Raw genomic sequence first — 8608 nt, 5'->3', positions numbered from 1 at the left:
TCTTTAATACAAGTATCACTGCTTAAAAATTCTCTGAGTGCCATCCCTTTCTATGGTATGTGATATATATATATATATATATATATATATATATGTGTGTGTATGTAAATATATATAGAGAGAGAGATTTTTTATTTCTTACCTAAAATTCATAAGTGTCTGTCCAATCCACCTGGGAGACCTATTGTTGCAGGGATAGACTTCCTTACATCTAATCTATCGAAGTATGTGGATGTATTTCTAAACCCTTACGTTAAGAAACTACCATCTTATCTTAAAGACACTACCACAGTATTGAATGAGATGAAAACCATAGAATGGAGAGACACTTATTTGTGGGTAACTATAGATGTTCAATCATTGTACACTTGCATTGAACACCAGAATGGAATTGCAGCATGTAGAGAATACTTGAGTAAAGACCCCTCCCTTACAGAAATCCACAGACATTTTATTTGTGATTTGATGAATTTTATCTTAAGCCGGAATTACTTTAAATCTTTAGATACATTTTATCTATGGCGCTGTGGTACCGCGTTGGGTACTATTTTCACACCCAGTTTTCGCCAATTTATTTATGGGTCAGGGGGAGGAAAATCATGTATACACCACACAATTTTATGAGGAACACGTCGTCTTTTATAAAATGATACATAGACGACATTTTATTCATATGGAATGGAAGCACTGAACTATTCATGGATTTTTTTTTTTAACTTTTACAAATTAATTATATGAATCCATCCTTCACCTTCAACTCAAATAAAATTTCCATTGAGTTTTTAGATCTGATTTTAATGGGAGATGGAGGGATTGTGTCCACTAAGAATACATCAAGGGGGTGGATAAGAACAGCTATCTCCACTACAAGAGCAACCATTCAAAAAAATGGAGAAACAACATTCCGTATTCCCAATTTCATAGGATAATGAGAAATTGCAATAAAACAGATGACTGCGTGGAACAACTGGAAGTTTATAGGAGATGATTCGATCCAAAAGCCATCTTGGAAGAAGCAATTACTAGAACTAGAAACCTGGAGAGAAATGACCTGCTAAACTATAAGCAGAAGGTGGAAAATAATGAATCCGTTGCCTTTATTACCACATATAGTTGCCATGAGAACATCATCAGGACTTCATTGAGAACTCATTGGAATATACTCCTCATGGATCCAGTGTTAAAAGAGATTCTTCCAGCCCAACCAGAGATAATTTTTCGTAAATCCAAGAATCTTAAAGATATCCTCGCACCAAGCATGTTACAGGAACTATCCTCTAAAGACATTCATCATTCCTTCCCAAAGTGTGTAGGAACTTACAAGTGTGGACACTGCAACATCTGCAAATACCTCAATCCAAACAGAAAAACCTTCAGCAATACAGAAGACACCCAGGAATTCAAAATTAAAGAATTCATGAACTGTAACACTACATCAGTCGTATACCTATTGGAATGTGCATGCCAAAAAAAATATGTGGGGAAAACGAAAAGAACATTGAAAATTAGGATTCAAGAACATGTCCGTAACATCAAAAATAAACTGGACACTCATTTAATATATAGACATTTCAAGCTTGAACACAACTCTAATCCAGAAGAGTTCACTTTCAAGGCCATTGAACATGTGCTGAGTGGCGAGAGGGGTGGAGACCTGGCAAAGAAGTTGTCCCAACGAGAGATGTTCTGGATCTTCCAATTGAAAACTATACATCCCATGGGCTTCAATGAAGGATACGAAATTGCGCCATTATGAAAGAAGTCTTATGATTCAAGTACCATCCACTGATCTTCTAACTCACGTGCACCTTTTATCACCCCTGTACTTAATACCTTCTTCTATGTTTTCCTTATTATCACTTTCTATATATGTGGTATTCTTTATGATTGGTAGAATAAAAAATAGGATTTTAACACCTACCCGTAAATCCTTTTCTCTTAGTCCGTAGAGGATACTGGGGACGCTTCAAGAACCATGGGGTATAGACGGGATCCCCAGGAGACATGGGCACTTTAAGGCTTTTAAGTTGTGTGAACTGGCCCCTCTCTCTATGTCCCTCCTCCAGACTCCAGTTATAGGAACTGTGCCCAGGGAAACGGACTTTCGAGGAAAAGGATTTATTGTTAAACTAAGGTGAGATACATACCAGCTCACACCTCAAGCACGTCGTACATCATGGCATTTAACACAACGCAAGTCAACGGCATGAACCATGTCAGCAACAGGCTGACTATAACAGAAACACAACCTGTGTGTAAACATAACTAATAACTGCAGATAGAGTCCGCACTGGGACGGGCGCCCAGCATCCTCTACGGACTAAGAGAAAAGGATTTACTGGTAGATATTAAAATACTATTTTCTCATACGTACTAGAGGATGCTGGGGATGCTTCAAGAGCCATGGGGTTTATGCCAAAGCTCTAGAACGGGCGGGAGAGTGCAGATGACTCTGCAGCACCGATTGACCAAACAAGAGGTCCTCCTTAGCTAGGGTATCAAACTTGTAAAACTTTGCAAAAGTGTTTGAACCTGGCAAAGTAGCTGCTCGGCAAAGCTGTAATGCCGAGACCCCCCGTGCAGCCGCCCAGGATGAGCTCACCTTTCTGTTAGAATGGGCCTTCACCGATTTCGGTAACGGCAATCCAGCCGTAGAATGAGCTTGCTGAATCGTATTACAGATCCAGCGTGCAATAGTCTGCTTGGAAGCAGGAGCCCCAATCTTGTTGGGATCATACAGGACAAACAGAGCCTCCGTTTTCCTAATCTGAGCCGTTCTGGCTACATAAATTTTCAAAGCTCTGACCACATCTAGAGACTTTGATTCCGCTTAGGCGTCAGTAGCCACCGGCACCACAATAGGTTGGTTCATGTGAAACGATGACACCATTTTTGGCAGAAATTACTGACGAGTTCTCAACTCCGCTCTATCTTCATGGAAGATCAAATAGGGGCTCTTGTGAGACAAATCCGCCAATTCAGACACACGCCTTGCTAAGGCCAAGGCCAACAGCATGATCACTTTCCAAGTGACGAATTTCAACTCTACCTTACGTAAAGGTTCAAACCAATGAGATTGCAGGAACTGCAACACCACGTTAAGATTCCACGGTGCCACGGGGGGCACAAAGGGAGGTTGGATGTGCAGCACGCCTTTCACGACAGTCTGAACTTCCGGAAGGGAGGCCAATTCTTTTTGAAAGAAAATTGACAAGGCCGAAATTTGTACTTTAATTGAGCCTAACTTTAGGCCCGCATCCACACCCGCTTGCAGAAAATGGAGAAAACGGCCCAGCTGAAATTCTTCCGTAGGAGCCTTCTTGGATTCATACCAAGAGACATATTTTCTCCAAATACGGTGATAATGTTTCGCCGTTACTTCTTTTCTAGCCTGAAGAAGTGTGGGAATGACTTCACTGGGAATACCCTTTTGGGCTAGGATCCGGCGTTCAACCTCCAAGCCATCAAACGAAGCCGCGGTAAGTCTTGGTACACATACGGCCCCTGCTGTAACAGATACTCTCGTAGAGGAAGAGGCCAGGGATCTCCTATGAGTAATTCCTGAAGATCTGGATACCAGGCCCTCCATGGCCAGTCTGGAACAATGAGGATTGCATGAACCCTTGTTCTTCTTATGATCTTTATCACTTCTGGAATGAGTGGAATCGGAGGGAACACATATATCGACTGAAACACCCACGGTGTCACTAGGGCGTCCACCGCTATTGCTTGAGGGTCCCTTGACCTGGAACAATATCTCAGAAGTTTCTTGTTGATGCGAGATGCCATCATGTCTATTTGAGGAATTCCCCAACGACTTGTCACTTCTGCAAAGACCTCTTGATGAAGACCCCACTCTCCTGGATGGAGATCATGTCTGCTGAGGAAGTCTGCTTCCCAGTTATCCACAACTGGAATGAAGACTGCTGACAGAGCGCTTACATGTCTTTCCGCCCAGTGGAAAACTTTTGTGGCCTCTGCCATTGCCGCTCTGCTCTTCGTTCTGCCCTGGCGGTTTATGTACGCCACTGCTGTTATGTCATCCGTCTGAATCAAGACGGGCAGATCGCGAAGAAGATGTTCCGCTTGTAGAAGGCTGATGTAAATGGCCCTTAATTCCAGAATGTTTATGTGTAGACAAGCTTCCTGGCTTGACCATTTGCCCTGGAGATTTTTCCCCTGTGTGACTGCACCCCAGCCTCGGAGACTCACATCCGTGGTCACCAGGATCCAGTCCTGGATCCCAAACCTGCGTCCCTCTAGGAGGTGAGAGCTGTGCAGCCACCACAGGAGTGAGATTTTGGTCTTGAAAGACAGGATTATCTGTTGGTGCATGTGCAGATGGGACCCGGACCACTTGTCCAACAGATCCCACTGAAACACTCTGGCATGGAACCAGCCAAACTGAATGGCCTCGTAGGCCGCCACCATCTTCCCCAGCAACCGAGTGCATTGATGGATTGACACTCTCACTGGCTTCAGAATTTGTCTGATCAGACCCTGAATTTCCAGAGCCTTCTCTTCTGGAAGAAAAACTCTCTGTAATTCTGTGTCCAGAATCATTCCCAAAAACGACAGTCATTTCGTCAGACTCAACTGTGACTTTGGCAAGTTCAGGAGCCAACCATGTTGTTGCAGAACTGTCAGGGAAATCGTAATGCTCTATAGTAATTGGTACCTGTATCTCACCTTTATCAGGAGACCGTCCAAGTACGGGACAATTGTGACTCCTTGCTTGCGCAGGAGAACCATCATTTCTGCCATAACTTTGGTGAAAACCCTCTGAGCCGTGGATAGACCAAACGGTAACGTCTGAAATTGGTAATGACAATCCTGAATCGCAAACCTCAGGTAAGCCTGATGTGGAGGATATATGGGGATGTGTAAGTAGGCATCCTTTGTGTCGACTGACACCATAAAATCCGCTTCCTCCAGACTGGAGATCACTGCTCGGAGAGATTCCATCTTGAATTTGAATTTTCTCAGATAGAAATTGAGGGATTTTAGGTTCAGAATTGGTCTGACCGAGCCGTCCGGCTCCGGGACCACGAAGAGGCTCGAATAAAAACCTTCTCCATGTTGTGACGGGGGCACCTTGACAATGACTTGATTTTGATACAGCTTTTGTATTACATCGCATACTACCTCCCTGTCCCGAAGAGAAGCTGGTAAGGCTGATTTGAAAAATCGCTGAGGGGGAACGTCTTGAAACTCCAGTTTGTACCCTTGGGACACTATTTCTAACACCCATGGGTCTAGGGCCGAACGAACCCAGAACTGACTGAAGAGTTGGAGACGTGCCCCCACCGGTGCCGACTCCCGCAGAGGAGTCCCAGCATCATGCGGTGGATTTGGCAGGAGCCGGAGAGGACTTCTGCTCTTGGGAACCTGCCACAGCCGGTGACCTTTTTCCCTTTCCTCTTCCTCTAGAAGCAAGGAAGGAAGACCCTCGTCCTTTTTTGTATTTATTGGGCCGAAAGGACTGCATCTGATAGTGGTTCGTTTTCCTTTGTTGTGCAGGAACATAAGGTAAAAAGGATGACTTACCCGCGGTAGCCGTAGATACCAGGTCAGCAAGGCCGTCACCAAACAAGACACCACCTTTGTACGGCAGAGACTCCATCGCCTTCTTAGAGTCAGCATCAGCATTCCATTGATGAATCCACAATGCTCTTCTAGCTGAGACTGCCATGGCATTGGCCCTTGATCCCAAAAGGCCAATGTCTCTCGCAGATTCCTTTAGGTAGGCTGCAGCGTCCTTGATATTACCCAGCGTCAAAAGAATGCTATCCCTATCCAGGGTATCTAACTCAGATGACAAGTTATCTGCCCACTTTTCAATAACGCTACTCACCCACACCGAAGCAACGGTAGATCTGAGCAGCGTACCTGTAGTGACATAAATGGATTTCAGTGTATTTTCCTGCTTACGATCCGCAGGTTCCTTTAGGGCTGCCGTGTCAGGGGACGGAAGCGCCACCTTTTTGGACAGTCATGACAGAGCCTTGTCTACAGTGGGGGGGTGACTCCTACTTATCCCTATCCCAAGAGGGGAACGGATACGCCACTGGAATTCTCTTGGGAATCTGAAACTTCTTGTCAGGATTTTCCCAAACCTTTTCAAAAAGCGAGTTCAGTTCATGAGAGGGAGGAAACGTTACCTCAGGTTTCTTTCCCTTAAACATACAGACCCTAGTGTCAGGAACAGCAGGATCCTCCGTGATATGTAACACGTCTTTTATCGCCACAATCATGTACTGAATGCTCTTAGCCAGTTTAGGATTTAATCTGGCATCACTACAGTCGACACTGGAGTCAGAGTCCGTGTCGTTATCTGTATCTGCTATCTGGGTAAATGAACGCTTTTGCGACCACGAGGGGGTCTGGACCTGTGACAAAACATCCTCCATGGATTTTTTCCATGCCTGGTTCTGAGACTTAGATTTATCCAATCTCTTATTTAATCGAGCCACATTTGCATTCAAAGCACTCAAAACATTTACCCAATCAGGAGTCGGCTGTGCCGACATGGTCACTCCTACAGCCATTTCTGTCCCTAATCCAGCCTCCTCCTGAGAAGAGCACTCAGCCTCAGACATTTTGACACACGTGTACCGACACCCACAGACACACTGGGCATACAGGGGACAGACCCACAGTAAAGCCTGTCAGAGAAACACAGAGGGAGTTTGCCAGCTCACAACCCAGCCCTTATCCTGGTTCTGAAAACCCTTATAAAAAAGCCTCAGACCTGTTAGCGCTTTTATAAGTACATATATAGCACCAAAAAACTGTGCCCCCCCCCCTGCTTTGCACCCTGTTACTTGATACAGCAGTGTAGAGGAAGGACCAACGTCTCTGCAGCTCTGTGAAGAGAAAACGGCGCTGATGAGAGCTGTGAGGGCTAAGCCCCGCTCCATTAATGGCGCGCTTCAGCCCCGCTATTTTTTAAAATATTTATTCTGGCGGGGGTCCGGATTTAGTGCCTTGGCACTTAAAAACCACCTTGCCAGTCTTATATGAGGTGTTTAATGCTGCCCAGGGCGCCCCCCCCCCTGTGCCCTGCACCCTGTAGTGCCGCTGTGTGTGGTAGCATGGCGCACAGCGCGGCCACTGTGCGGTACCTCAAAGCCGTCACTGAAGTCTTCTGATCTTCTTCTACTCACCTGTCTTCTGACTTCTGGCTCTGCAAGGGGGGTGACGGCGGGCTCTGGGAACGAGCATCTAGGCGTACCTAGCGTTCAGACCCTCAGGAGCTAATGGTGTCCTGTAGCCAAAGAAGCAGAGACTTGAAACTCACAGAAGTAGGTCTGCTTCTCTCCCCTCAGTCCCACGAAGCAGGGAGCCTGTTGCCAGCAGGTCTCCCTGAAAATAATAAACCTAACAAAAGTATTTTTCAGAGAAACTCAGGAGAGCTCCTCAGTGTGCATCCAGTCTCACTGGGCACAGATTCTAAACTGGAGTCTGGAGGAGGGGCATAGAGGGAGGAGCCAGTTCACACAACTTAAAAGTCTTAAAGTGCCCATGTCTCCTGCAGATCCCGTCTATACCCCATGGTTCTTGAAGCATCCCCAGCATCCTCTAGGACGTATGAGAAAAATCGAATACTATGGGATTGAGGGGGTCATTCTGAGTTGTTCGCTCACTAGCTGTTTTTAGCAGCCATGCAAACGCTAAGCCGCCGCCCTCTGGGAGTGTAACTTAGCTTAGCAGAAGTGCGAACGAAAGGATCGCAGAGCGACTACAAAAAAAATTGTGCAGTTTCAGAGTAGCTCCAGACCTACTCAGCGCTTACGATCACTTCAGACGGTTTAGTTCCGGATTTGACGTCACAAACACACCCTGCGTTCGGCCAGCCACGCCTGCATTTTTTCTGGCACGCCTGCGTTTTTTCGAACACTCCCTGAAAACAGTCTGTTTACACCCAGAAACGGCCACTTCCTGTCAATCACTCTGCGACCACCAGTGCAACTGAAAAGCTTTGCTAGACCTTGTGTAAAACTACATTGGCTGTTGTGAAAGTACGTCGCGCATGCGCATTGTGCCGCATACGCATGTGCAGAAGTGCCTTTTTTTGCATCATCGCTGCGCAGCGAACATTTTTATCTAGCGATCCACTCGGAATGACCCCCTGAGTCTTTTTGTCATAATATACAGTCATACCACACTGGTTATACGCCCAATTCCATTCGATCTTGGAAGCTAAGCAGTGTTGGTCTCAACCAGTACCAAGTGGGGAACCACTTGGGAAGATTTAGGGGCAGATGTATTAACCTGGAGAAGGCATAAGGAAGTGATAAACCAGTGATATGTACAAGGTGATAAAGGCACCAGCCAATCAGATCCTAACTGTTAATTTACATAATGGAGCCGATTGGCTGGTGGGTTTATCACCTTGTACATATCACTGGTTTATCACTTCCTTATGCCTTCTCCAGGTTAATACATCTGCCCCTTAGTACTGTACAAGGTGGCTCAGATGGGCTCATAATAGTATTTATATACCTGACAAATATAATTGGATATATTTATTCATCATCTCACTATATTACTATTAAGATTTGAATATTGGATGAGTATATCTTACCAGTCACACACACTAGCATTA

General features: G+C 45.4%; 1 pseudogene; it reads left to right on the top strand.

The window, feature by feature from the left end:
- The first annotated feature begins 8149 nt into the window (after positions 1-8149).
- LOC134959029 (5S ribosomal RNA) lies at positions 8150-8271 on the top strand (annotated as a pseudogene).
- Positions 8272-8608: the final 337 nt, after the last annotated feature.

The sequence above is a fragment of the Pseudophryne corroboree genome, chromosome 9 (assembly GCF_028390025.1).
Source record: "Pseudophryne corroboree isolate aPseCor3 chromosome 9, aPseCor3.hap2, whole genome shotgun sequence".
Classification (NCBI taxonomy): domain Eukaryota; kingdom Metazoa; phylum Chordata; class Amphibia; order Anura; family Myobatrachidae; genus Pseudophryne; species Pseudophryne corroboree.
Note: the sequence above shows the minus strand (reverse complement) of the source record. Positions and strands in the feature narration are given on the sequence as shown.